The sequence below is a fragment of the Pseudophryne corroboree genome, chromosome 12, assembly GCF_028390025.1.
Source record: "Pseudophryne corroboree isolate aPseCor3 chromosome 12, aPseCor3.hap2, whole genome shotgun sequence".
In the NCBI taxonomy this organism is placed as follows: Eukaryota; Metazoa; Chordata; class Amphibia; order Anura; family Myobatrachidae; genus Pseudophryne; species Pseudophryne corroboree.
In genome coordinates this window covers 2597875-2623754 of record NC_086455.1, presented here as the reverse complement: position 1 = coordinate 2623754, position 25880 = coordinate 2597875, and the positions used below count along the sequence as shown (strand labels likewise).

The following is a 25880-nucleotide window of genomic DNA, read 5'->3' as shown; positions in this document are numbered from 1 at the left end:
GTAGTGTTGGGATTCCTCAAATCATATTGGTTTGAACCACTCAAATCTGTGGATTTGAAATATCTCACATGGAAAGTGACCATGCTGTTGGCCCTGGCCTCGGCCAGGCGATTGTCAAAATTGGCGGCTTTGTCTTACAAAAGCCCATATTTGATTTTCCATTCGGACAGGGCAGAACTGCGGACTCGTCCCCAGTTTCTTCCTAAGGTGGTGTCAGCGTTTCACCTGAAACAACCTATTGTGGTGCCTGCGGCTACTAGGGACTTGGAGGACTCCAAGTTGCTAGACGTTGTCAGGGCCCTGAAAATATATATATATATATAATTCCGGGACGGCTGGAGTCAGAAAGTCTGACTTGCTGTTTATATTGTAGGCACCCAAAAAGCTGGGTGCTCCTGCTTCTAAGCAGACTATTGCTCGTTGGATTTGTAGTACAATTCAGCTTGCACATTCTGTGGCAGGCCTGCCACAGCCAAAATCTGTAAATGCCCATTCCACAAGGAAGGTGGGCTCATCTTGGGCGGCTGCCCGAGGGGTCTCGGCTTTACAACTTGGCCGAGCAGCTACTTGGTCAGGGGCAAACACGTTTGCTAAATTCTACAAATTTGATACCCTGGCTGAGGAGGACCTGGAGTTCTCTCATTCGGTGCTGCAGAGTCATCCGCACTCTCCCGCCCGTTTGGGAGCTTTGGTATAATCCCCATGGTCCTGACGGAGTCCCCAGCATCCACTAGGACGTTAGAGAAAATAAGATTTTACTTACCGATAAATCTATTTCTCATAGTCCGTAGTGGATGCTGGGCGCCCATCCCAAGTGCGGAGTGTCTGCATTACTTGTACATAGTTTTTGTTACAAAAAAAAAAAAATCGGGTTATTATTGTTGTGAGCCATCTTTTTTAGAGGCTACTTCATTGTTATCATACTGTTAACTGGGTTCAAATCACAAGTTGTACGGTGTGATTGGTGTGGCTGGTATGAGTCTTACCCGGGATTCAAGATCCTTCCTTATTGTGTACGCTCGTCCGGGCACAGTACCTAACTGAGGCTTGGAGGAGGGTCATAGGGGGAGGAGCCAGTACACACCATGTGATCCTAAAAGCTTGCTTTTGTGCCCTGTCTCCTGCGGAGCCGCTATTCCCCATGGTCCTGACGGAGTCCCCAGCATCCACTACGGACTATGAGAAATAGATTTATCGGTAAGTAAAATCTTATTTTATCTACCCTATTAGGTGCACAGTATTTATCTGCCCTATTAGGTGCATGGGTTCACTGTGGTGTGTGTGTGTGTGTGTGTGTGTATATAGATATATATAGATATGTTTGTATATATATATTTAAGTGTGTGGGTATGTATATAGATATATCCATACAATACCATATATAGGGAATAAAACAAACACTTCCGCAATGTTTTCTAGAAACAGAATACCCCACCTTGCCACATAACATTTTCACCCATCTTTTCTCACAGGCTGGTCACCATTTTGAAAAGCCAGCGGAACCTCCGAGAAACATCGGGTGCACCTTAATTAGCGGTACACTACATACAGGGCGGGGTGTTGCCTTCCCTTTATTATTCCTTGGTGTCACTAGTTACTAATGCTATTTGTAATTGGGGAATGTGTGTAAGGCATCAGACAAATAGCGCTGTGGCTCAGTACGCTAGTAGCGGGTACCTGAACAGGGGTTTGAATCCAAACAAAACTTTAAGGAGAGCTCCTATAGCCTAGGGCTAAGACTCCTGTCCCACAGCGCAGCGTTACTGGTTCAGGTCTCCGCTGCTCCAGAAAGTTTATTTGAATCGTGTCGGTCACTACACATTATAGTGCAGACCTTACATAGGGCTGTGTTTGTTTAACCCACCTTTTCTCCTTTCGTTTGTCTCACCTGGGATAGTCAAAGAATTCCCTCTTAGGTGTGAAGTATGTGGTGGAGCCATCTGCAGAGCCCTCCACGCACCTGCAGGACACTCCTGTTTGAACAGCTCAGATTATACAGGTAATGTCACTGGTAACCAGAGACCTTGTACGTCATTTCACCTCTCCAGGTTTCTAAAGGAACCTTGCTAACCTTCCATGTTACAATACTGATGATGTCTGTTTTCTGTGGAGTCTGAACCTGTGTCTCAGAATATCCAGGTGCATTATACAGCAGTTCGTCTGAGACTGCAGGTAAAGGAGGCGGACACGTCAAGTCCATCAGGGTTCGACGCCGATGACGAAATGACAGCGACTGGTCCAGTTTCGGATGAGCTGGGCAGGCTCCGGTAGACGGCCGGCAGACACCCGAATACACAATTTCAGGTATCAAACAATGTTTGTTTTCCTATCCTTTCCCCGCAGACGGCAGGAAAGGGTATCATAACCTCTCCAGGGTATACCCCTCGATGTATCGCCGGTCCAACAAGCTGCCGTTTTCCTGAGGCAACCTTGCTCAGGGATCCATCGAAGACATATACGGCAGCAGGGTTCTACCTTGTCCGGAGCAGGTAGGTTGTGGAACAATTGTCCTCTAGGTTACAGGATGTTTCGCATCCGGATCAATTGATACTTTGGTACGGGTCAGAATCACGATTCTGCTTTATGTTCTTTAGAGGTCTCCACGTCTGCAGTCTCGGAACCTGCATTTTCGCTTTGGGCTGTCTTAACCCGACGACCTCTGGGGCTGCGACAGTGACAGGTGAACATGAAATCCTACGGGGCAGATGGTTCAGGGGAAGGAACTTTCTGCAGGATTTCTTGAACCATTGGAGGTAAGGCCACTTTGCTTTCTCCTACTTCTGCCCCAGCTCCAAGACAGACCTTTACCGGTCTTTCCTTTAGATTTTTACCGTGCCCTTTCAGGCTTCCGATTCCACACGGGCGATATCTCTGTCGCCAGGGGATCTCAGAAGAAAAAAAAAAAAAAAAGCTGAAGCAGAGGTTCAGCATCCTCGGTCCAGTCTGATTTTACATCATCCTATACACACACTAAAGGTCAGACTTTCCTACCACCTGGAGGGTCCCAGGGTAGGCGCAGGTCGGTGGAAGAAGGCTTGGGCGGTTACAGACTAGATTTGGGAGTACAACCGTCTCGGGAGTCCCTCGGCAGGGGTCGACCGATTTACGATGACAAGAGAGTCATAATGCAGGCGGCGCTCCATATGCTTCTAACCGCAAAGGGTGTTGATCCCTGTTTTTTACATATCATTTGAATCGGGACAGTTCTCAGTCCTTTGTTTTCTTTTCACGTTCCGAAGCCAGTTGGCTCGGCCAGGCCTATTCTGGCCTTAGAATCCTTTCAGTCTGTGATTGCTAGTTGAACAAGAAAGGGAGTTTTACGCGTCCCTTGTCTTCAGGGATGCCTGTTTTCTCCTTCATCCACTAGGGGCCACTGGAGCGTAGTTACAATGGGGAATAGTAGGCAGTAATTGGGAGCTGGCACTTTAAAAATTTTCACACTGTGGCTAGCTCCTCCCCTACTATCTCCCCTCCAACCCAGTCTTAGTTTAGTGCCCGAGGGAGCTGGTTCACTTGGGTTTAGCTAAAGAATTTTTATTTTTTCTTTATTATTTTATTTTTTCTTACTTACACTCACAGATTGGCAGCTCTGCCACTGCCAGTCTGCACCGCGGGAGCTGCCGGCAGGGTCCCATCGCAGCTGCGTGCGGCTCGGGATGGGCCCCGGCTGAGGGAGACACTGAGCTCTCCTGAGTTGGCGGACACCGCTGCGTGCGGCGCGTGTCGCGGCCACTCCATCCAGCAGAAGATTCCGGCAGCAAGGCAGCGGTGAGTATCAAAAATGGCCGGACACCGCTGCGTGCGGCGAGTGTCGGGGCCGATCTACCAAGAACAGCAGCAGCAGTGGTGAGTGAGCTGTACTTTATTTGTGGTGGCTATTTATGTTTTTAGAGCAATGCACTGTTTATTGTTGTACAACCACTCCAGAAGGGCTCTCTGGGGCTGTAATGTACTGAGTGCTTCATGTATCCTACCTGTTCCTACTTATGGAGAAACAGACATGATGAATGGGGGAGGCTGAGTATGTGATTATACAGATCCCCTGCACAACTACGGGGTGTGTGTCATTCTGATATCCATCGCTTACTGAGGATCATAAGGCATTGTCTGTAAATTAGTGCGGCCCCCCCTCCGCTCCCCCAGCTCTCCGGCGGCTGTGGCTCATCTCCCCGCTCCCCCTGCACGGATCCCCGCTCAGCGCGACTCACAGAGCCGGCACAGGGATCCCGCTGGAGCGCAAAGCAAGTTTTAAATTTGGCGCCTTGTACGGAGGGGGCGGAGCTAAGTCCCGCTCTGTAGAGCGGGCTCAGCGTTCCCTGCTCCCCGGCGGCGACTCGCGCTCTGTACAGCGCAACACTCCCCGGCGGCGGCTCGCAGATACAGGGCTCTACTAGCTCTGTATAGCGGGCTCAACGCTCCCCGCTCCCCGCGGTGACTCGCAGGTCCAGAGGAGGGTACAGGGCGCTTCCCGCTTAGGTAAATATAGTTTCTCTAACGTCCTAGTGGATGCTGGGAACTCCGTAAGGACCATGGGGGAATAGCGGGCTCCGAAGGAGGCTGGGCACTCTAGAAAGATCTTAGACTACCTGGTGTGCACTGGCTCCTCCCACTATGACCCTCCTCCAAGCCTCAGTTAGATTTCGTGCCCGGCCGAGGTTGGATGCACACTAGGGGCTCTCCTGAGCTCTTAGAAAGTTATAGTCTTAGAATTTGTTATTTTCAGTGAGACCTGCTGGCAACAGGCTCACTGCAGCGAGGGACTAAGGGGAGAAGAAGCGAACTCGCCTGCTTGCAGCCGGATTGGGCTTCTTAGGCTACTGGACACCATTAGCTCCAGAGGGATCGATCGCAGGCCCAGCCTTGATGTTCGGTCCCGGAGCCGCGCCGCCGTCCCCCTTACAGAGCCAGAAGCAAGAAGATGGTCCGGAAAATCGGCGGCATGAAGACTCTGTCTTCACCAAGGTAGCGCACAGCACTGCAGCTGTGCGCCATTGCTCCTCTCACACACTTCACACTCCGGTCACTGAGGGTGCAGGGCGCTGGGGGGGGGCGCCATAACCGGGGGGCGGAGCTAACTCCCGCTCTGTACAGCGGGCTCAGCGCTCTCCGCTCTCCGGCCACTGTTATAGTGTAATGGCCATTTATGTGAGGTTCATGCAATGGTGCTGGTGTGAATGTAATATAGTCAGCAGCACTAATCCAGTTATCCACTATATAGATTTTATCTCATAGAGAGGAGTTTCACTATGGCGGCCATTTCCTCCCTGCAGGGGAAACCTCTGCCACATCCAGGTACAGACCTGGGTTCATAGTTGCAGTGTCTCCTATAGCCTAGTGGGCTAATCTTGCATACTCAGAGACAAATAGAAGTAAAGTCCCATGTATATTGGATGTTCAGTTATAAGAGTTTACATAGCTCCGCCTTGCCACATAACATTTCCCCCCAGCTTTTATCACTGGCTAACCGCCATTTGCGGTGACCATCCAGGTTCTCTTTCCCTTTATTATTCCTTTATGTCACTTGAAATTTGGGGAATGTGTGTGGCATCAGATAGTAGCGGGGACTTCTGAACACAGGGACCAGGGTTGTGATCCCAACAAAAACCTGCTTTAAAGCTCCTATTCTGTCACTGCAGGTTATACCGCAGTTACGCATCTTTAATTCGTTCATATCATGTTAGGTGGGGATTGTGCGGGACAGCCATCTCTTCAGCCCTCAACGCAGGGCGGGGTGTTGCCTTCCCTTTATTTTTCCTTGGTGTCACTAGTTACTAATGCTATTTGGAATTTGGGAAGGAGTGTGAGACATCAGACAAATAGCGCGGTGGCTCAGTACGCTTGTAGCGAGTATCTGAACAGAGGTTTGAATCCAAAAAAAAAAAAAAAACTTTAAGGGGAGCTCCTATAGCCTAGGGCTAAGAACAGCGCAGCGCTAATGGTTCAGGTCTCCCCTGCTCCAGAAAGTTTATTTGAATCGTGTCGGTCACACATTATAGCACAGTCCTTACATAGGGCTGTGTTTATTTAACCCACCTTTTTCTCCTTTCGTTTGTGTCACCTGGAATAGTCAAAGAATTCCCTCTTAGGTGTAAAATATGCGGTGGAGTCATCTGCTTAACCCTCCACGCACCTGCAGGACACTCCTGTTTGAACAGCTCAGATTATGCAGGTAATGTCACTCTTAACCAGAGACCTTGTACGTCATTTCACCTCTCCAGGTTTCTAAAGGAACCTTGCTAACTAACCTTCCATGTTACAATACTGATAATGTCTGTTTTCTGTGGAGTCTGAACCAGTGTCTCAGAATATCCAGGTGCATTATACAGCAGTTCGTCTGATACTGCAGGTAAAGGAGGCGGACACGTCAAGTACATCAGGCAGCGACTGGTCCAGTATCGGATGAGCGGGGCAGGCTCTGGTAGACACCCGAATACATAATTTCAGGTATCAAACAATGTTTGTTTTCCTATCCTTTCCCCGCAGATGGCAGAAAAAGGTATCAGTACCTCTCCAGGGTATACCCCTCGATGTATCGCCAGTCCAACAAGCTGCCGTTTTTTTCCCGAGGCAACCTTGCTCAGGGATCCATCGAACGCACATATACGGCAGCGGGGTTTCTACCTTGTCCGGAGCAGGTAAGTTATGGAACAATTGTCCTCTAGGTTACAGGATGTTTCGCAACAGGATCAATTGATACTTTGGTACGGTCAGAATCACGATTCTGCTTAATGTTCTTTGGAGGTCTTCACGTCTGCGGACTCGGAACCTGCATTTTCGCTTGGGCTGCGACAGTGACAGGTGAACATGAAATCCTAAGGGGCAGATGGTTCAAGGGAAGGAATTTTTTGCAGGATTTCTTAAACCTTTGGAGGTAAGTCCACTTTGCTTTCTCCTACTACTGCCCCAGCTCCAAGACAGACCTTTACCGGTCTTTCCTTTAGATTTTTCCGTGCCCTTTCAAGCTTTCGACTCCACACGGGCGATATCTCCGTCGCCAGGGGATCTCAGGGCAAAAAGCTGAAGCAGATGTTCAGCATCCTCGATCCAGTCTGATTTTAAGTCATCCTATACACCTACTACAGGTCAAACCTTCCTACCACCTGGAGGGTCCCAGGGTAGGCGCATGTCGGGGTCCTACGGAGAGTACTGAGAAGGCCTGGGTGGTCACAGACAAAATTTTGGAGTACAACCGTCTCAAGAGTCAAGAGAGTCATACTGCAGTCGGCGCTCCATATGCTTCTAACCGCAAAGGATGTTGATCCCTATTTTTCAGATATCATTTGAATCAGGACAGTTCCCAGGCCTTTGTTTTCTTTTCACGTTCCGAAGCCTGTTGGCTCGGCCAGGCCTATTCTGGCCTTAGAATCCTTTCAGTCTGTGATTGCTAGTTTTGGACAAGATAGGGAGTTCTACGTGTCCCTTGTCTGCAGGGAGGCCTGTTTACTGATTTCCGTTGGGTTTCCTCATCTGGCTTCTCTCAGATTCGCATTACAGGATACTCATTTTCAACGTCAGTCCACTTCCATTCGGTCTCTCTTCCGCTCACACAGGGTTCAGGAAGATCACAGAATAAATCTTTCCCAAGGGCAGAAAGTACGTTGGTTCCCTAATGGGACAATCTACTGCTACTATCCCACTTTGTACATTAGGTGGCTTCTGAATATCCGGAGGATCCAGGAGCTTCTGGTTCAACACTGATCCAAAAAAATTATGCTCCTCGTAGACGTTTCTCAGCACGGTCCGTCGAAGGATTTTTCCTTCCTCGGCACCAGGTACTCTGTTTCTTCAGTCAAGCTGCGACGCAATGAGTGGTCGCCTACATTCCCCTCTAAGCGGGGGACAACAATCTTCTTTCCACACACCGCCAGGTCAGACTCACGGGTGAGGGGACATTCCCCGGAGTTTTGTCAACTGGTCCGCTGTGGGCGGAGATTTCGGATCGACCTCAGGGCGTTCTGACTAACCCTTTACTACTCTCGGACGTGAGCTCTGGCGGCAGTAGCCGAGGATGCCCTCAGGGCTCCTGGGAGTTTTCTGGTTATTCTATCCTGCCTCCTTTTCTATTTCTACCTCTCTTTCGGTATCACAGGAGGGAAATATGCGTGCTAGTCCTCTCGGTGGCTCTGGTTGGGCCACGCATGACTTGAAGATACAGCTACACCTGTTGTCAGTAGAGGATCCTTGGCTCCTACCTCGACTGGACTGTCTACTTCAACAGGGCCCCTTTTTTCTTTATTCAATCTTACACTGGTTTCATTTAACCGTGTGACACTTCACGAGACCTCAGAAGGGACGAGTTCCCTAGTTCGGTTAGGCCTACTGGGCCCCGATTTCAGAAGTCGGTTACCTCTTCTCGCTTTTGCCACTTTTGGAAAACTGTATGGGACATACTAAGGATAAGAGGGGTTTTCCCCTTCTTTCAGTTACCATTCACCCGTCATCTTTGGCTTCTCTGGGAGGTTTTGCTCCGCTGCGCTTCAAACCACATTGACCTGAATATTAGGACTCTGCCTTTTTCGGTTTTCTTCCATAAGAGATTAGCCTGGCGGCCATAAGTTCGGGCTCTCTTTCAGGGAGTTCTCTATTGGCAACTCCCCTGGCTGAGCTTCGGCCTCAGCGATCGTTTCTTCCAAAGGGGATGTCTGTTTTTCATATAAACCTGACACTAGTGTTTTTCGGTCCTCTTTGACTGTTGTCAGGGCTCACCGACTCTCTCTACAGCGGTCCTAGGCTATTCGACGAAGGGTTTTTCTTCTTTGTTCTGTACGATGCTCCTGTACTAAATAGCCGGGGTCCCCAGCATATGCTGGGCTGTTGGATACATCTGACCATCAGACATTCTTCTTGGCGGTTGCTCAGGAGCCTCCGTTTTCCATTTCAGCGCACTTTACGCGCGTTGTGGGACCTTCGTGGGCAGCTGCCCGTGGGGTCTCCATGAATACTTTATGTTGGGCGGCTACTTGGTCGGACCGCCTTCCGTTTTGTCAAATTCTACAAGTTTGACACTTTTGTGGCCTCTGCATCACAGTTTGGCCGAGCGGTTTTACAGGACTCTCAGCGCTCTCCCACCCGTTTTGGGAGCTCTGGGACGTCCCCATTGTAACTACGCTCCAGTGGCCCCCAGTGGATGAAGGAGAAATCAGGATTTTGGTACTTACCGATAAATCCCTTTCTCCGATTCCACAGGGGCCACTGGACGCCCGCCCAGCGCTGTTCCTCCTGGTTTTTTGCTTAACGGTTTGCAGATCACCACATGACTGCTTGTTGAGTTCGGGCTAGCCGTTTGTTTGTTTGTTAGGTTCTGTTCCAGGTTTGGTCTGTGTTATCCTGGTTTACAGGGCTTCATTAACCTCCTCTACCTTACGGTTTGTTTATTCCAGCTCTCCTCGGGCACAGTTTTACGTAGACTGGCTTGGAGGGGAGATAGTAGGGGAGGAGCTAGCCACAGTGTGAAAATTTTTAAAGTGCCAGCTCCCAATTACTGCCTACTATTCCCCATTGTAACTACGCTCCAGTGGCCCCTGTGGAATCGGAGACAGGGATTTATCGGTAAGTACCAAAATCCTGATTACTGATTTCCGTTGGGTTTCCTCATCGGGCTTTACTCAGTCGCATTACAGGATTCTCATTTTCACTGTAAGTCCTTTTCTTTCGGTCTCTCTTCCGCTCCCACAGGGTTCAGGAAGATCACAGAATAACTCTTTTTCAGGGGGTTGACGTTGGTTCCCTAATGGGACAATCTACTGCTACTATCCCACTCTGTACATTACGTGGCTTCTGAAGATCCGATTTATGCTCCTCATAAACGTTTTCTCAACAGGGTCCGTCTGAGGATTTTTCCTTCCTCGGTACCAGGTACTCTATTTCTTCAGTCAAGCTGCGACGCAATGAGTGGTCGCCTACATTCCCCTCTGACCGGGGGACAACAATCTTCTTTCCAGATCAGGCCACCAGGTCAGACTCCTGGGTGAGGGAACATTCCCCGGAGTTTTGTCAGCTGGTCTGCTGTGGGCGGAGATTTCGAATCGACCTCAGGGCGTTCTGACTGACTCTTTAACCCTTTACTACTGATGGTGTAGGAGCTTCCTTTTGAATGGCAAATATATATTGATTCAAGCTTTTTCACATTAACTAAGATATTTACTGCTCCTCACTTCTTTAGGTTCGTGTTTCCTTAAAAGCTTCACAGATATGTTATAAGCAACATTGTATTTCAAAGCATGAATTACTCATTGTTATAACGCCAGATGTATCCAAGGCCAGTCAAGCATATCGCCAAAAGTTCTGAACATCGGGGAGGATTTTGACCTGTCCTGACCTCCAGAAAGGATGTTCCGGGAAAGCTGATAATCGCAAAGCAATAAATATATTTTAATTGCAATTTATAATATTGTTTGACAAATGACGTGTTTCAGTTTTCAAGACATACATGGTGTATTTTGATTGGCTAAATGTATTGGCACACATGAATCCTTTGTTCTTTTGCTATAAAATAAAGCCATGATGGCCCCTAAGACAGATCAACTATGAACTGCTTAGGTTACACAATGATCCTGTGTCACCTTTCCATTCACTGATCTCCAACCGGTTGCTAAGAGGAACAGCATTCTGACTGATGACTGAAGAGAGTTCATAATCAGACCTGAATAGGTTAACATACCCTATCACTACTCACCGACGTGAGCTCTGGTGGCAGTAGCCGAGGATGCCCTCAGGGCTCCTGGGAGTTTCTGGTTATTCTATCCTGCCTCCTTTTCTATTTCTACCTCACTTTCGGTAACACAGGAGGAGAATATGCATGCTAGTCCTCTCGGTGGCTCTGGTTGGGCCACCCATGACTTGAAGATACGGCTACAACTGTTGTCGGTAGAGGAGCCTTGGCTCCTACCTCGACTGGACTGTCTACTTCAACAGGGTCCTTTTCTTTGTTCAATCTTACACTGGTTTCATTTAACCGTGTGACTGTTCACGAGACCTCAGAAGGGAGTAGTTCCCTAGTTCGGTTAGGCCTACTGGGCCCCGATTTCAGAAGTCTGTTACCTCTTCTCGCTTTTGCCACTTCTGGAAGGCTGTATGGGACATAATAAGGATAAAAGGGGGTTTTCCCCTTCTTTCAGTTACCATTCAGCCGTAATCTTTGGTTTCTCTGGGAGGTTTTGCTCCGCTGCGCTTCAAACCACATTGACCTGAATTTTCGGTCCCTGCCTTTTTCGGTTTTCTTCCAAAAGAAATTAGCCTGGCGCCCGTAAGTTCGGGCTCTCTTTCAGGGAGTACTCTATTAGCAACTCCCCCGGCTGAGCTTCGGCCTCAGCGGTCGTTTCTCCCAAAGGGCATGTCCGTTTTTCATATAAATCTGACACTAGTGTTTTTCAGTCCTCTTTGACTGTTGTCAGGGCTCGCTGACTTTCTCTACAGAGGTCTTAGGCTATTCGACGAAGGGTTTTTTCTTCTTTATTCTGTACGATGCTCCCGTGCTAAATAGCCAGGGTCCCAGCATATGCTGGGCTGTTGGATACAGTCTTCTTGGCGGTTGCTCGGGAGCCTCCGTTTTCCATTTCAGCGCACTTTACGTGCGTGGTGGGACCTTCGTGGGCAGCTGCCCGTGGGGTCTCCATAAATACTTTATGTCGCGCGGCTACTTGTTCAGACCGACATTCGTTTTGTCAAATTCTACAAGTTTGACACTTTTACGACCTCTGCATCTCACTTTGGCCGAGCGGTTTTACAGGACTCTCAGCGCTCTCCCACCCGTTTTGGGAGCTCTGGGACGTCCCCATTGTAACTACACTCCAGTGGCCCCTAGTGGATGAAGGAGAAATCAGGATTTTGGTACATACCGATAAATCCCTTTCTCCGATTCCACAGGGGCCACTGGACGCCCGCCCAGCGCTGTTCCTCCTTGTTTTTTGCTTAACGGTTTGCAGATCACCATATGACTGCTTGTTGAGTTCGGGCTAGCCGGTTGTTTGTTAGGTTCTGTTCCAGGTTGGGTTTGTGTTATCCTGGGTTACAGGGCGTCATTAACCTCCTCTACCTTACCGTTTGTTTATTACAGCTCTCCTCTGGCACAGTTTTACGTAGACTGGCTTGGAGGGGAGATAGTAGGGGAGGAGCTAGCCACAGTGTGAGAATTTTAAAGTGCCAGCTCCCAATTACTGCCTACTATTTCCCCATTGTAACTACACTCCAGTGGCCCCTGTGGAATCGGAGAAAGGGATTTATCGGTAAGTACCAAAATCCTGATTACAGGGGATGGTAACATGACGGGATGCTGCAGGTGTCTGCTGTCACATAGGGGGTATACATACTGTCACAGGCCATCTTACAGGGGAGGGTAACATGACGGGATGATGCAGGTGTCTGCTGTCACATAGGGGGTATACATACTGTCACAGGCCATCTTACAGGGGATGGTAACATGACGGGAGATGCTGCAGGTGCCTGGTGATGCTAATGACAGCAGTACTTGGGCACAGGTGTCTGCTGTCACATAGGGGGTATACATACTGTCACAGGCCATCTTACAGGGGAGGGTAACATGATGGGAGATGCTGCAGGTGTCTGCTGTCACATAGGGGGTATACATACTGTCACAGGCCATCTTACAGGGGATGGTAACATGACGGGAGATGCTGCAGGTGCCTGGTGATGCTAATGACAGCAGTACTTGGGCACAGGTGTCTGCTGTCACATAGGGGGTATACATACTGTCACAGGCCATCTTACAGGGGAGGGTAACATGATGGGAGATGCTGCAGGTGTCTGCTGTCACATAGGGGGTATACATACTGTCACAGGCCATCTTACAGGGGAGGGTAACATGACTGGAGATGATACAGGTGTCTGCTGTCACATAGGGGGTGTACATACTGTCACAGGCCATCTTACATGGGAGGGAAACATGACGGGAGATGATACAGGTGTCTACTGTCACATAGGGGATGTAAATACTGTCACAGGCCATCTTACAGGGGAGGGTAACATGACGAGAGATGCTGCAGCTGCCTGGTGATGCTAATGACAGCAGTACTTGGGCACAGGTGTCTGCTGTCACATAGGGGGTATACATACTGTCACAGGCCATCTTACAGGGGAGGGTAACATGATGGGATGCTGCAGGTGTCTGCTGTCACATAGGGGGTATACATACTGTCACAGGCCATCTTACAGGGGAGGGTAACATGACGGGAGATGCTGCAGGTGTCTGCTGTCACATAGGGGGTATACATACTGTCACTGGCCATCTTACAGGGGAGGGTAACATGACGGGAGATGCTGCAGGATCTGCTGTCACATAGGGGGTATACATACTGTCACAGGCCATCTTACAGGGGAGGGTAGCATGATGGGAGATGCTGCAGGTGTCTGCTGTCATATACGGGGTATACATACTGTCACAGGCCATCTTACAGGGGAGGGTAACATGACGGGAGATGCTGCAGGTGTCTGCTGTCACATAGGGGGTATACATACTGTCACAGGCCATCTTACAGAGGATGGTAACATGACGGGAGATGCTGCAGGTGCCTGGTGATGCTAATGACAGCAGTACTTGGGCACAGGTGTCTGCTGTCACATAGGGGGTATACATACTGTCACAGGCCATCTTACAGGGGAGGGTAACATGATGGGAGATGCTGCAGGTGTCTGCTGTCACATAGGGGGTATACATACTGTCACAGGCCATCTTACAGGGGATGGTAACATGACGGGATGCTGCAGGTGTCTGCTGTCACATAGGGGGTATACATACTGTCACAGGCCATCTTACAGGGGAGGGTAACATGACGGGATGATGCAGGTGTCTGCTGTCATATACGGGGTATACATACTGTCACAGGCCATCTTACAGGGGAGGGTAACATGACGGGAGATGCTGCAGGTGTCTGCTGTCACATAGGGGGTATACATACTGTCACAGGTCATCTTACAGGGGATGGTAACATGACGGGAGATGCTGCAGGTGCCTGGTGATGCTAATGACAGCAGTACTTGGGCACAGGTGTCTGCTGTCACATAGGGGGTATACATACTGTCACAGGCCATCTTACAGGGGAGGGTAGCATGATGGGAGATGCTGCAGGTGTCTGCTGTCACATAGGGGGTATACATACTGTCACAGGCCATCTTACAGGGGAGGGTAACATGACTGGAGATGATACAGGTGTCTGCTGTCACATAGGGGGTGTACATACTGTCACAGGCCATCTTACATGGGAGGGAAACATGACGGGAGATGATACAGGTGTCTACTGTCACATAGGGGGTGTAAATACTGTCACAGGCCATCTTACAGGGGAGGGTAACATGACGAGAGATGCTGCAGCTGCCTGGTGATGCTAATGACAGCAGTACTTGGGCACAGGTGTCTGCTGTCACATAGGGGGTATACATACTGTCACTGGCCATCTTACAGGGGAGGGTAACATGACGGGAGATGCTGCAGGATCTGCTGTCACATAGGGGGTATACATACTGTCACAGGCCATCTTACAGGGGAGGGTAGCATGATGGGAGATGCTGCAGGTGTCTGCTGTCATATACAGGGTATACATACTGTCACAGGCCATCTTACAGGGGAGGGTAACATGACGGGAGATGATACAGGTGTCTGCTGTCACATAGGGGGTGTACATACTGTCACATGCCATCTTACATGGGAGGGAAACATGACGGGAGATGATACAGGTGTCTACTGTCACATAGGGGGTGTACATACTGTCACAGGCCATCTTACAGGGGAGGGTAACATGACGAGAGATGCTGCAGCTGCCTGGTGATGCTAATGACAGCAGTACTTGGGCACAGGTGTCTGCTGTCACATAGGGGGTATACATACTGTCACAGGCCATCTTACAGGGGAGGGTAGCATGATGGGATGCTGCAGGTGTCTGCTGTCACATAGGGGGTATACATACTGTCACAGGCCATCTTACAGGGGAGGGTAACATGACGGGAGATGCTGCAGGTGTCTGCTGTCACATAGGGGGTATACATACTGTCACAGGCCATCTTACAGGGGAGGGTAACATGACGGGAGATGCTGCAGGATCTGCTGTCACATAGGGGGTATACATACTGTCACAGGCCATCTTACAGGGGAGGGTAACATGACGAGAGATGCTGCAGCTGCCTGGTGATGCTAATGACAGCAGTACTTGGGCACAGGTGTCTGCTGTAACATAGGGGGTATACATACTGTCACAGGCCATCTTACAGGGGAGGGTAACATGATGGGATGCTGCAGGTGTCTGCTGTCACATAGGGGGTATACATACTGTCACAGGCCATCTTACAGGGGAGGGTAACATGACGGGAGATGCTGCAGGTGTCTGCTGTCACATAGGGGGTATACATACCGTCACAGGCCATCTTACAGGGGAGGGTAACATGACGGGAGATGCTGCAGGTGTCTGCTGTCACATAGGGGGTATACATACTGTCACAGGCCATCTTACAGGGGAGGGTAACATGACGGGAGATGCTGCAGGTGTCTGCTGTCACATAGGGGGTATACATACTGTCACAGGCCATCTTACAGGGGAGGGTAACATGACGGGTGATGCTGCAGGTGCCTGGTGATGCTAATGACAGCAGTACTTGGGCACAGGTGTCTGCTGTCACATAGGGGGTATACATACTGTCACAGGCCATCTTACAGGGGAGGGTAACATGACGGGAGATGCTAGGGCCTGGTGACACTAATGACAGCAATACTTGGGCACAGGTGTGTGCAATCACATGGGAGGCTATACATACTGTCACAGGCCATCTTTCAGGGGAGGGTAACATGACGGGAGATGCTGCAGGTGCCTGGTGACTAATGGCCGCAATATTTGGGCACAGGTGTCTGCAGTCACATGGGAGGGTATACATACTGTCACAGGCCATCTTACAGGAGATGGTAACATGACGGGAGATGCTACAGGTGCCTGGTGACGCTAATGATAGCAATACTTAGGCACAGGTGTCTGCTGTCACATAGGGGGTGTACATACTGTCACAGGCCATCTTACATGGGAGGGAAACATGACGGGAGATGATACAGGTGTCTACTGTCACATAGGGGGTATACATACTGTCACAGGCCATCTTACAGGGGAGGGTAACATGAGCGGGGATGCTACAGGTATCTGGTGACACTAATGACAGCAATACTTGGTCACCGGTTCCCTTCTGTCTGTGAAAGTGTGTTCTTATGTGTACCATGTTTTCCTTTTCTCTTCCGCTTCCTGCTTTGGGATTAACAAAACTGATCTGCCTGAGCATGGTGGCGGGGTTATAATGAGGGGGGCCATTGCATCTTTGGATATCTGAAAGACTTAACTATATGGTGTCCAGCGGCTGATTCTATCACCTACATTATAACACCAATTTCTCTAACGTCCTAGTGGATGCTGGGGACTCCGAAAGGACCATGGGGAATAGCGGCTCCGCAGGAGACTGGGCACAAAAGTAAAAAGCTTTAGGACTACCTGGTGTGCACTGGCTCCTCCCCCTATGACCCTCCTCCAAGCCTCAGTTAGATTTTTGTGCCCGAACGAGACGGGTGCAGGCTAAGGGGCTCTCCTGAGCTGCTTAGTGTAAAAGTTTAAAGTAGGTTTTTTATTTTCAGTGAGACCTGCTGGCAACAGGCTCACTGCACCGAGGGACTAAGGGGAGAAGAAGCGAACTCACCTGCGTGCAGAGTGGATTGGGCTTCTTAGGCTACTGGACATTAGCTCCAGAGGGACGATCACAGGCCCAGCCATGGATGGGTCCCGGAGCCGCGCCGCCGGCCCCCTTACAGAGCCAGAAGAGTGAAGAGGTCCGGAAAATCGGCGGCAGAAGACGTCCTGTCTTCAATAAGGTAGCGCACAGTCCGCAGCTGTGCGCCATTGCTCTCAGCACACTTCACACTCCGGTCACTGAGGGTGCAGGGCGCTGGGGGGGACGCCCTGAGGCGCAATAAAAAACCTTTGTTTGGCAAAAAATACATCACATATAGCTCCTGGGCTATATGGATGCATTTAACCCCTGCCAATTTTTCCATTAAAAAGCGGGAGAAAGGCCGCCGAGAAGGGGGCGGAGCCTATCTCCTCAGCACACTGGCGCCATTTTTTCCTCACAGCTCCGTTGGAGGAAGGCTCCCTGACTCTCCCCTGCAGTCCTGCACTACAGAAACAGGGTAAAACAAGAGAGGGGGGGGGCACTAAATTGGCATATTAATATATACAGCAGCTATATTAGGGAAAAACACTTATATAAGGTTATCCCTGTATATATATAGCGCTCTGGTGTGTGCTGGCAAACTCTCCCTCTGTCTCCCCAAAGGGCTAGTGGGGTCCTGTCCTCTATCAGAGCATTCCCTGTGTGTGTGCTGTGTGTCGGTACGCTGTGTCGACATGTATGAGGAGGAAAATGATGTGGAGGCGGAGCAATTGCCTGTGTTAGTGATGTCACCCCCTAGGGAGTCGACACCTGACTGGATGGTCTTATGGAAAGAATTACGTGATAGTGTCGGCACTTTACAAAAGACTGTTGACGACATGAGACAGCCGGCAAATCAGTTAATACCTGTACAGGCGTCTCAAACACCGTCAGGGGCTATAAAACGCCCGTTACCTCAGGTCGATACAGACACTGACACGTACACTGACTCCAGTGTCGACGGTGAGGAAACAAACGTATTTTCCAGTAGGGCCACACGTTACATGATCACGTCAATGAAGGAGGTTTTGAACATTTCTGATACTACAAGTACCACAAAAAAGGGTATTATGTGGGGTGTGAAAAAACTACCCGTAGTTTTTCCTGAATCAGATGAATTAAATGAAGTGTGTGATGAAGCGTGGGTTTCCCCCGATAAAAAACTGCTAATTTCTAAAAAATTATTGGCATTATACCCTTTCCCGCCAGAGGTTAGGGCGCGTTGGGAAACACCCCCTAGAGTGGATAAGGCGCTCACACGCTTATCAAAACAAGTGGCGTTACCGTCTCCTGATACGGCCGCCCTCAAGGAACCAGCTGATAGGAAGCTGGAAAATATCCTAAAAAGTATATACACACATACTGGTATTATACTGCGACCAGCAATCGCCTCAGCCTGGATGTGCAGTGCTGGGGTGGCTTGGTCGGATTCCCTGACTGAAAATATTGATACCCTGGACAGGGACAATATATTATTGACTATAGAGCATTTAAAGGATGCATTTCTATATATGCGTGATGCACAGAGGGATATTTGCACCCTGGCATCAAGAGTAAGTGCGATGTCCATTTCTGCCAGAAGAGGGTTATGGACGCGACAGTGGTCAGGTGATGCGGATTCCAAACGGCATATGGAAGTATTGCCGTATAAAGGGGAGGAGTTATTTGGGGTCGGTCTATCGGACCTGGTGGCCACGGCAACGGCTGGGAAATCCACCTTTTTACCCCAAGTCACCTCACAGCAGAAAAAGATACCGTCTTTTCAGGCTCAGTCCTTTCGTCCCCATAAGGGCAAGCGGGCAAAAGGCCACTCATATCTGCCCCGGGGCAGAGAAAGGGGAAAAAGACTGCAGCAGACAGCCTCTTCCCACGAACAGAAGCCCTCCCCCGCTTCTGCCAAGTCCTCAGCATGACGCTGGGGCCTTACAAGCGGACTCAGGCACGGTGGGGGCCCGTCTCAAGAATTTCAGCGCGCAGTGGGCTCACTCGCAAGTGGACCCCTGGATCCTGCAGGTAGTATCTCAGGGGTACAAATTGAAATTCGAGACGTCTCCCCTTCGCCGGTTCCTGAAGTCTGCTTTACCAACGTCTCCCCCCGACAGGGAGGCGGTATTGGAAGCCATTCACAAGCTGTATTCCCAGCAAGTGATAATCAAGGTACCCCTCCTACAACAGGGAAAGGGGTATTATTCCACGCTGTTTGTGGTACCGAAGCCGGACGGCTCGGTGAGACCCATTTTAAATCTGAAATCCTTGAACACTTACATAAAAAGGTTCAAGTTCAAGATGGAGTCACTCAGAGCAGTGATAGCGAACCTGGAAGAAGGGGACTATATGGTGTCTCTGGACATCAAGGATGCTTACCTCCATGTCCCAATTTGCCCTTCTCACCAAGGGTACCTCAGGTTTGTGGTACAGAACTGTCACTATCAGTTTCAGACGCTGCCGTTTGGATTGTCCACGGCACCCCGGGTCTTTACCAAGGTAATGGCCGAAATGATGATTCTTCTTCGAAGAAAAGGCGTCTTAATTATCCCTTACTTGGACGATCTCCTGATAAGGGCAAGGTCCAGAGAACAGTTAGAGGTCGGAGTAGCACTATCTCAAGTAGTACTACGACAGCACGGATGGATTCTAAATATTCCAAAATCGCAGCTGATTCCGACGACACGTCTGCTGTTCCTAGGAATGATTCTGGACACAGTACAGAAAAAGGTGTTTCTCCCGGAAGAGAAAGCCAGGGAGTTATCCGACCTAGTCAGGAACCTCCTAAGACCAGGCCAAGTGTCAGTACATCAATGCACAAGGGTCCTGGGAAAGATGGTGGCTTCTTACGAAGCGATTCCATTCGGCAGATTCCACGCAAGAACTTTTCAGTGGGATCTGCTGGACAAATGGTCCGGATCGCATCTTCAAATGCATCAGCGGATAACCCTGTCTCCAAGGACAAGGGTGTCTCTCCTGTGGTGGTTACAGAGTGCTCATCTCCTAGAGGGCCGCAGATTCGGCATTCAGGATTTGGTCCTGGTGACCACGGATGCCAGCCTAAGGGGCTGGGGAGCAGTCACACAAGGAAGAAATTTCCAGGGCTTGTGGTCAAGCATGGAAACGTCACTTCACATAAATATCCTGGAACTCAGGGCCATTTACAATGCCCTAAGTCAGGCAAGACCTCTGCTTCAGGGTCAGCCGGTGTTGATCCAGTCGGACAACATCACGGCAGTCGCCCACGTAAACAGACAGGGCGGCACAAGAAGCAGGAGGGCAATGACGGAAGTGGCAAGGATTCTTCGCTGGGCGGAAAATCATGTGATAGCACTGTCAGCAGTGTTCATTCCGGGAGTGGACAACTGGGAAGCAGACTTCCTCAGCAGACACGATCTTCACCCGGGGGAGTGGGGACTTCACCCAGAAGTCTTCCACATGATTGTGAACCGTTGGGAAAAACCAAAGGTGGACATGATGGCGTCCCGCCTCAACAAAAAACTGGACAGATATTGCGCCAGGTCAAGGGACCCTCAGGCAATAGCTGTGGACGCTCTGGTAACACCGTGGGTGTACCAGTCAGTGTATGTGTTCCCTCCTCTTCCTCTCATACCAAAAGTACTGAGAATCATAAGAAGGAGAGGAGTAAAGACTATACTCATGGCTCCGGATTGGCCAAGAAGGACTTGGTATCCGGAAATTCAAGAGATGCTCACGGAAGACCCGTGGCCTCTACCTCTAAGAAAGGACCTGCTCCAGCAGGGACCATGTCTGTTCCAAGACTTACCGCGGCTGCGTTTGACGGCATGGCGGTTGAACGCCGGATCCTGAAGGAAAAAGGCATTCCGGATGAAGTCATCCCTACCCTGATCAAAGCCAGGAAGGATGTGACCGTACAACATTATCACTGTATTTGGCGAAAATATGTTGCGTGGTGCGAGGCCAGGAAGGCCCCTACAGAGGAATTTCAACTGGGTCGATTCCTGCATTTCCTGCAAACAGGACTGTCTATGGGCCTAAAATTAGGGTCCATTAAGGTTCAAATTCGGCCCTGTCAATATTCTTCCAAAAAGAACTGGCTTCTGTTCCTGAAGTTCAGACGTTTGTCAAGGGAGTACTGCATATACAGCCTCCTTTTGTGCCTCCAGTGGCACCTTGGGATCTCAATGTAGTTTTGGGATTTCTAAAATCACATTGGTTTGAACCACTCACCACTGTGGACTTAAAATATCTCACATGGAAAGTGGTAATGCTGTTAGCCCTGGCTTCAGCCAGGCGTGTTTCAGAATTGGCAGCTTTATCCTATAAAAGCCCTTACCTTCTAAGCAGACTATTGCTCGTTGGATTTGTAGTACAATTCAGCTTGCACATTCTGTGGCAGGCCTGCCACAGCCAAAATCTGTAAAAGCCCATTCCACACGGAAAGTGGGCTCATCTTGGGCGGCTGCCCGAGGGGTCTCGGCTTTACAACTTTGCCGAGCTGCTGCTTGGTCAGGGGCAAACACGTTTGCTAAATTCTACAAATTTGATACCCTGGCTGAGGAGGACCTGGAGTTCTCTCATTCGGTGCTGCAGAGTCATCCGCACTCTCCCGCCCGTTTGGGAGCTTTGGTATAATCCCCATGGTCCTTTCGGATTCCCCAGCATCCACTAGGACGTTAGAGAAAATAAGAATTTACTTACCGATAATTCTATTTCTCATAGTCCGTAGTGGATGCTGGGCGCCCATCCCAAGTGCGGATTGTCTGCATTACTTGTACATAGTTATTGTTACAAAAATCGGGTTATTGTTGTTGTGAGCCATCTTTTCAGAGGCTCCTTCTGTTATCATGCTGTTAACTGGGTTCAGATCACAAGTTGTACGGTGTGATTGGTGTGGCTGGTAAGAGTCTTACCCGGGATTCAAGATCCTTCCTTATTGTGTACGCTCGTCCGGGCACAGTATCCTAACTGAGGCTTGGAGGAGGGTCATAGGGGGAGGAGCCAGTGCACACCAGGTAGTCCTAAAGCTTTTTACTTTTGTGCCCAGTCTCCTGCGGAGCCGCTATTCCCCATGGTCCTTTCGGAGTCCCCAGCATCCACTACGGACTATGAGAAATAGAATTATCGGTAAGTAAATTCTTATTTTTATCCCTGTGGACCTTATGGACCTCGAAGAAAGAGAGTTAACAAAGGTAAGTCTACCATAACTCTCGTTATCTCAGTCACCCTGTACCTCCCTACTGGCAATGACAGAGATGCCCCGGCTCAGATCTCCAGCTTGCTCTGGAGTTTTATGAACCATCAGGGTTGCTGGGAGAACCCTCCACATGAGGCACCTCGCTACAGGGACTCACCATCGCTGTCGGGATGGGAGGAGGGGGGTATGGGGGGGGGGGGGGGGGGGTTGCGGTCAGACGTCCATTATCCTGGAAGCAGAAAGTTCCATCATCCAGCAGGGATCATTATCCAGGGTGCTAAAGCAGGCCTGGCCAACCTGTGGATCTCCAGTAGTTGTGAAACTATAAAAACTATAAGTCCCAGCATGCTGAGACTTGTGGCGTCACAGCAGCTGGAGAGCCACAGGTTGGCCAGGTCTGTCCTGGAGGGAAGGCTGCTGGATGACTTGAACCAGGGAACCTAAGATCATTGCCAGTGTAGAGAACAGCTACTTACCCACTAGGCTACACAGCCCACAGTAACCCAGGATTTCGTTTCTCAGTGTTATCATCTAGCCACAACATCAGGGTGTAACTGAGTGAAATTTCAGCTTTTTGTCTCCAGTGAGGACGCTGTTCTAGTGATGCGGGAGATTCAGCTGTTTCTGATGGCGTGGGATGCTGATTACGTCTGTCTTTTGTTCAGTTTGTCTATGGATATGATTTTTGTTCTGAACCTGGGCAGAAGAACTGACACTCTCCATCAGAAATGTAGCGACATGAAGGGGGTTGACAGGAGACATGGGCAGGGTATTGGATAATTGGTCACGTAACTCTGTGAGTTCCTCCGGACACTGGGCACCATTCATCTAGACTGGAGTACACAGAGGCTCCTTGTGTGAGACAGGACACTCACCTGGATCAGGTAACAGGTTACTGGCAGGACTAGGAACATTGGGGGTTATTCGCACGCTGACGTTTTTCGCAATGCACCGAGCAGGTCAGAACTGCGCATGCACCGCAATGCAAATGCGTGTCGCACGGGTACAAAGCTGATCGTTGCTGTGCAATGGATTTAACGAAGAATCCATTCGCACAGCCGATCGCAAGAGATTGAGAGGAAGAGGGCATTTGTGGGTGTCAACTGACTGTTTTCTGGGAGTGGTTGTAAAAACACAGGCGTGTCCAAGCGTTTGCAGGGCGGGAGTCTGACGTCAATTCCGGGACCCAACAGGCTGAAGTTATCACAAGGGTTGAGTAAGTTCTGAGCTACTCAGAAACTGCACAAACTATTTTTGTACTGCTCGGCTGCACACGCGATTGCACCCGTGGACAGCAAATATACACCTCCCAGTGGGCGTCGACTATGCGTTTGCACGGCTGCAAAAAGTAGCTAGCGAGCGATCAACTCGGAATGACCCCCATTATCTGGTCGGGGCTGGGGGCTGCGCCAGGTACTGTCCTCAGGTGAGGGAGGAAGTGATAACCAAACAGGTAATATACCCCCGTATTACCCTATTTCTCTATCGTCCTAGTGGATGCTGGGGTTCCTGAAAGGACCATGGGGAATAGCGGCTCCGCAGGAGACAGGGCACAAAAAGTAAAGCTTTACGATCAGGTGGTGTGTACTGGCTCCTCCCCCTATGACCCTCCTCCAAGCCTCAGTTAGATTTTTGTGCCCGGCCGAGAAGGGTGCAATCTAGGTGGCTCTCCTAAAGAGCTGCTTAGAAAAGTTTAGCTTAGGTTTTTTATTTTACAGTGAGTCCTGCTGGCAACAGGATCACTGCAACGAGGGACTTAGGGGAGAAGAAGTGAACTCACCTGCGTGCAGGATGGATTGGCTTCTTGGCTACTGGACATCAGCTCCAGAGGGACGATCACAGGTACAGCCTGGATGGTCACCGGAGCCTTGCCGCCGGCCCCCTTGCAGATGCTGAAGTAAGAAGAGGTCCAGAATCGGCGGCAGAAGACTCCTCAGTCTTCTAAAGGTAGCGCACAGCACTGCAGCTGTGCGCCATTTTCCTCTCAGCACACTTCACGCGGCAGTCACTGAGGGTGCAGGGCGCTGGGAGGGGGGCGCCCTGGGAGGCAAATGAAAACCTATTTTGGCTAAAAATACCTCACATATAGCCTCCGGAGGCTATATGGAGATATTTAACCCCTGCCAGAATCCGTTAAGAGCGGGAGACGAGGCCGCCGAAAAAGGGGCGGGGCCTATCTCCTCAGCACACAGCGCCATTTTCCCTCACAGAAAGGCTGGAGGGAAGGCTCCCAGGCTCTCCCCTGCACTGCACTACAGAAACAGGGTTAAAACAGAGAGGGGGGGCACTAATTTGGCGTTAGAAATATATAAAAAAGATGCTATAAGGGAAAACACTTATATAAGGTTGTCCCTATATAATTATAGCGTTTTTGGTGTGTGCTGGCAAACTCTCCCTCTGTCTCTCCAAAGGGCTAGTGGGTCCTGTCCTCTATCAGAGCATTCCCTGTGTGTGTGCTGTGTGTCGGTACGTGTGTGTCGACATGTATGAGGACGATGTTGGTGAGGAGGCGGAGCAATTGCCTGTAATGGTGATGTCACTCTCTAGGGAGTCGACACCGGAATGGATGGCTTATTTAGGGAATTACGTGATAATGTCAACACGCTGCAAGGTCGGTTGACGACATGAGACGGCCGACAAACAATTAGTACCGGTCCAGACGTCTCAAAAACACCGTCAGGGGTTTTAAAACGCCCGTTTACTTTAGTCGGTCGACACAGACACAGACAGGGACACTGAATCCAGTGTCGACGGTGAATAAACAAACGTATTCCTTATTAGGGCCACACGTTAAAGGCAATGAAGGAGGTGTTACATATTTCTGATACTACAAGTACCACAAAAGAGGGTATTATGTGGGATGTGAAAAAACTACCGTAGTTTTTCCTGAATCAGATAAATTAAATAAAGTGTGTGATGATGCGTGGGTTCCCCCCGATAGAAAATTATGGGCGGTATACCCTTTCCCGCCAGAAGTTAGGGCGCGTTGGGAAACACCCCTTAGGGTGGATAAGGCGCTCACACGCTTATCAAAACAAGTGGCGGTACCGTCTATAGATAGGGCCGTCCTCAAGGACCAGCTGACAGGAGGCTGGAAAATATCATAAAAAGTATATACACACATACTGGTGTTATACTGCGACCAGCGATCGCCTCAGCCTGGATGTGCAGAGCTGGGGTGGCTTGGTCGGATTCCCTGACTAAAAATATTGATACCCTTGACAGGGACAGTATTTTATTGACTATAGAGCATTTAAAGGATGCATTTCTATATATGCGAGATGCACAGAGGGATATTTGCACTCTGGCATCAAGAGTAAATGCGATGTCCATATCTGCCAGAAGATGTTATGGACACGACAGTGGTCAGGTGATGCAGATTCCAAACGGCACAAAGGTGTATTGCCGTATAAAGGAAGAGGAGTTATTTGGGGTCGGTCCATCGGACCTGGTGGCCACGGCAACTGCTGGAAAATCCACCGTTTTTACCCTAAGTCACATCTCTGCAGAAAAAGACACCGTCTTTTCAGCCTCAGTCCTTTCGTCCCTATAAGATCATATCTGCCCAGGGATAGAGGAAAGGGAAGAAGACTGCAGCAGGCAGCCCATTCCCAGGAACAGAAGCGTTCCACCGCTTCTGACAAGTTCTCAGCATGGCGCTGAGACTGTACAGGACCCCTGGATCCTACAAGTAGTATCCCAGGGGTACAGATTGGAATGTCGAGACGTTTCCCCTTCGCAGGCTCCTGAAGTCTGCTTTACCAAGGTCTCCCTCCGACAAGGAGGCAGTATGGGAAAAAAATTCACAAGCTGTATTCCCAGCAGGTGATAATTAAATTACCCCTCCTACTACAAGAAAAGGGGTATTATTCCACACTATATTGTGGTACTGAAGCCAGAAGGCTAGGTGAGACTTATTCTAAAAAAATTTTTTGAACACTTACAAAGGTTCAAATCAAGATGGAGTCACTCAGAGCAGTGATAACGAACCAGGAAGAAGGGGACTATATAGTGTCCCGGGACATCA

At 49.7% G+C, this 25880-nt stretch overlaps 1 long non-coding RNA gene across 1 annotated transcript in view; it reads left to right on the top strand.

Moving 5' to 3' along the window:
* Window positions 1-1177: 1177 nt before the first annotated feature.
* The window catches only part of LOC134980829 (uncharacterized), a 35858-nt gene continuing 11155 nt past the window's right edge, over window positions 1178-25880 (top strand). Inside the window, exons 1-2 of the long non-coding RNA XR_010190472.1 lie at window positions 1178-2489; window positions 2595-2753. This is a non-coding gene — a long non-coding RNA (uncharacterized LOC134980829). The remainder of the gene's footprint in view (window positions 2490-2594; window positions 2754-25880) is intronic.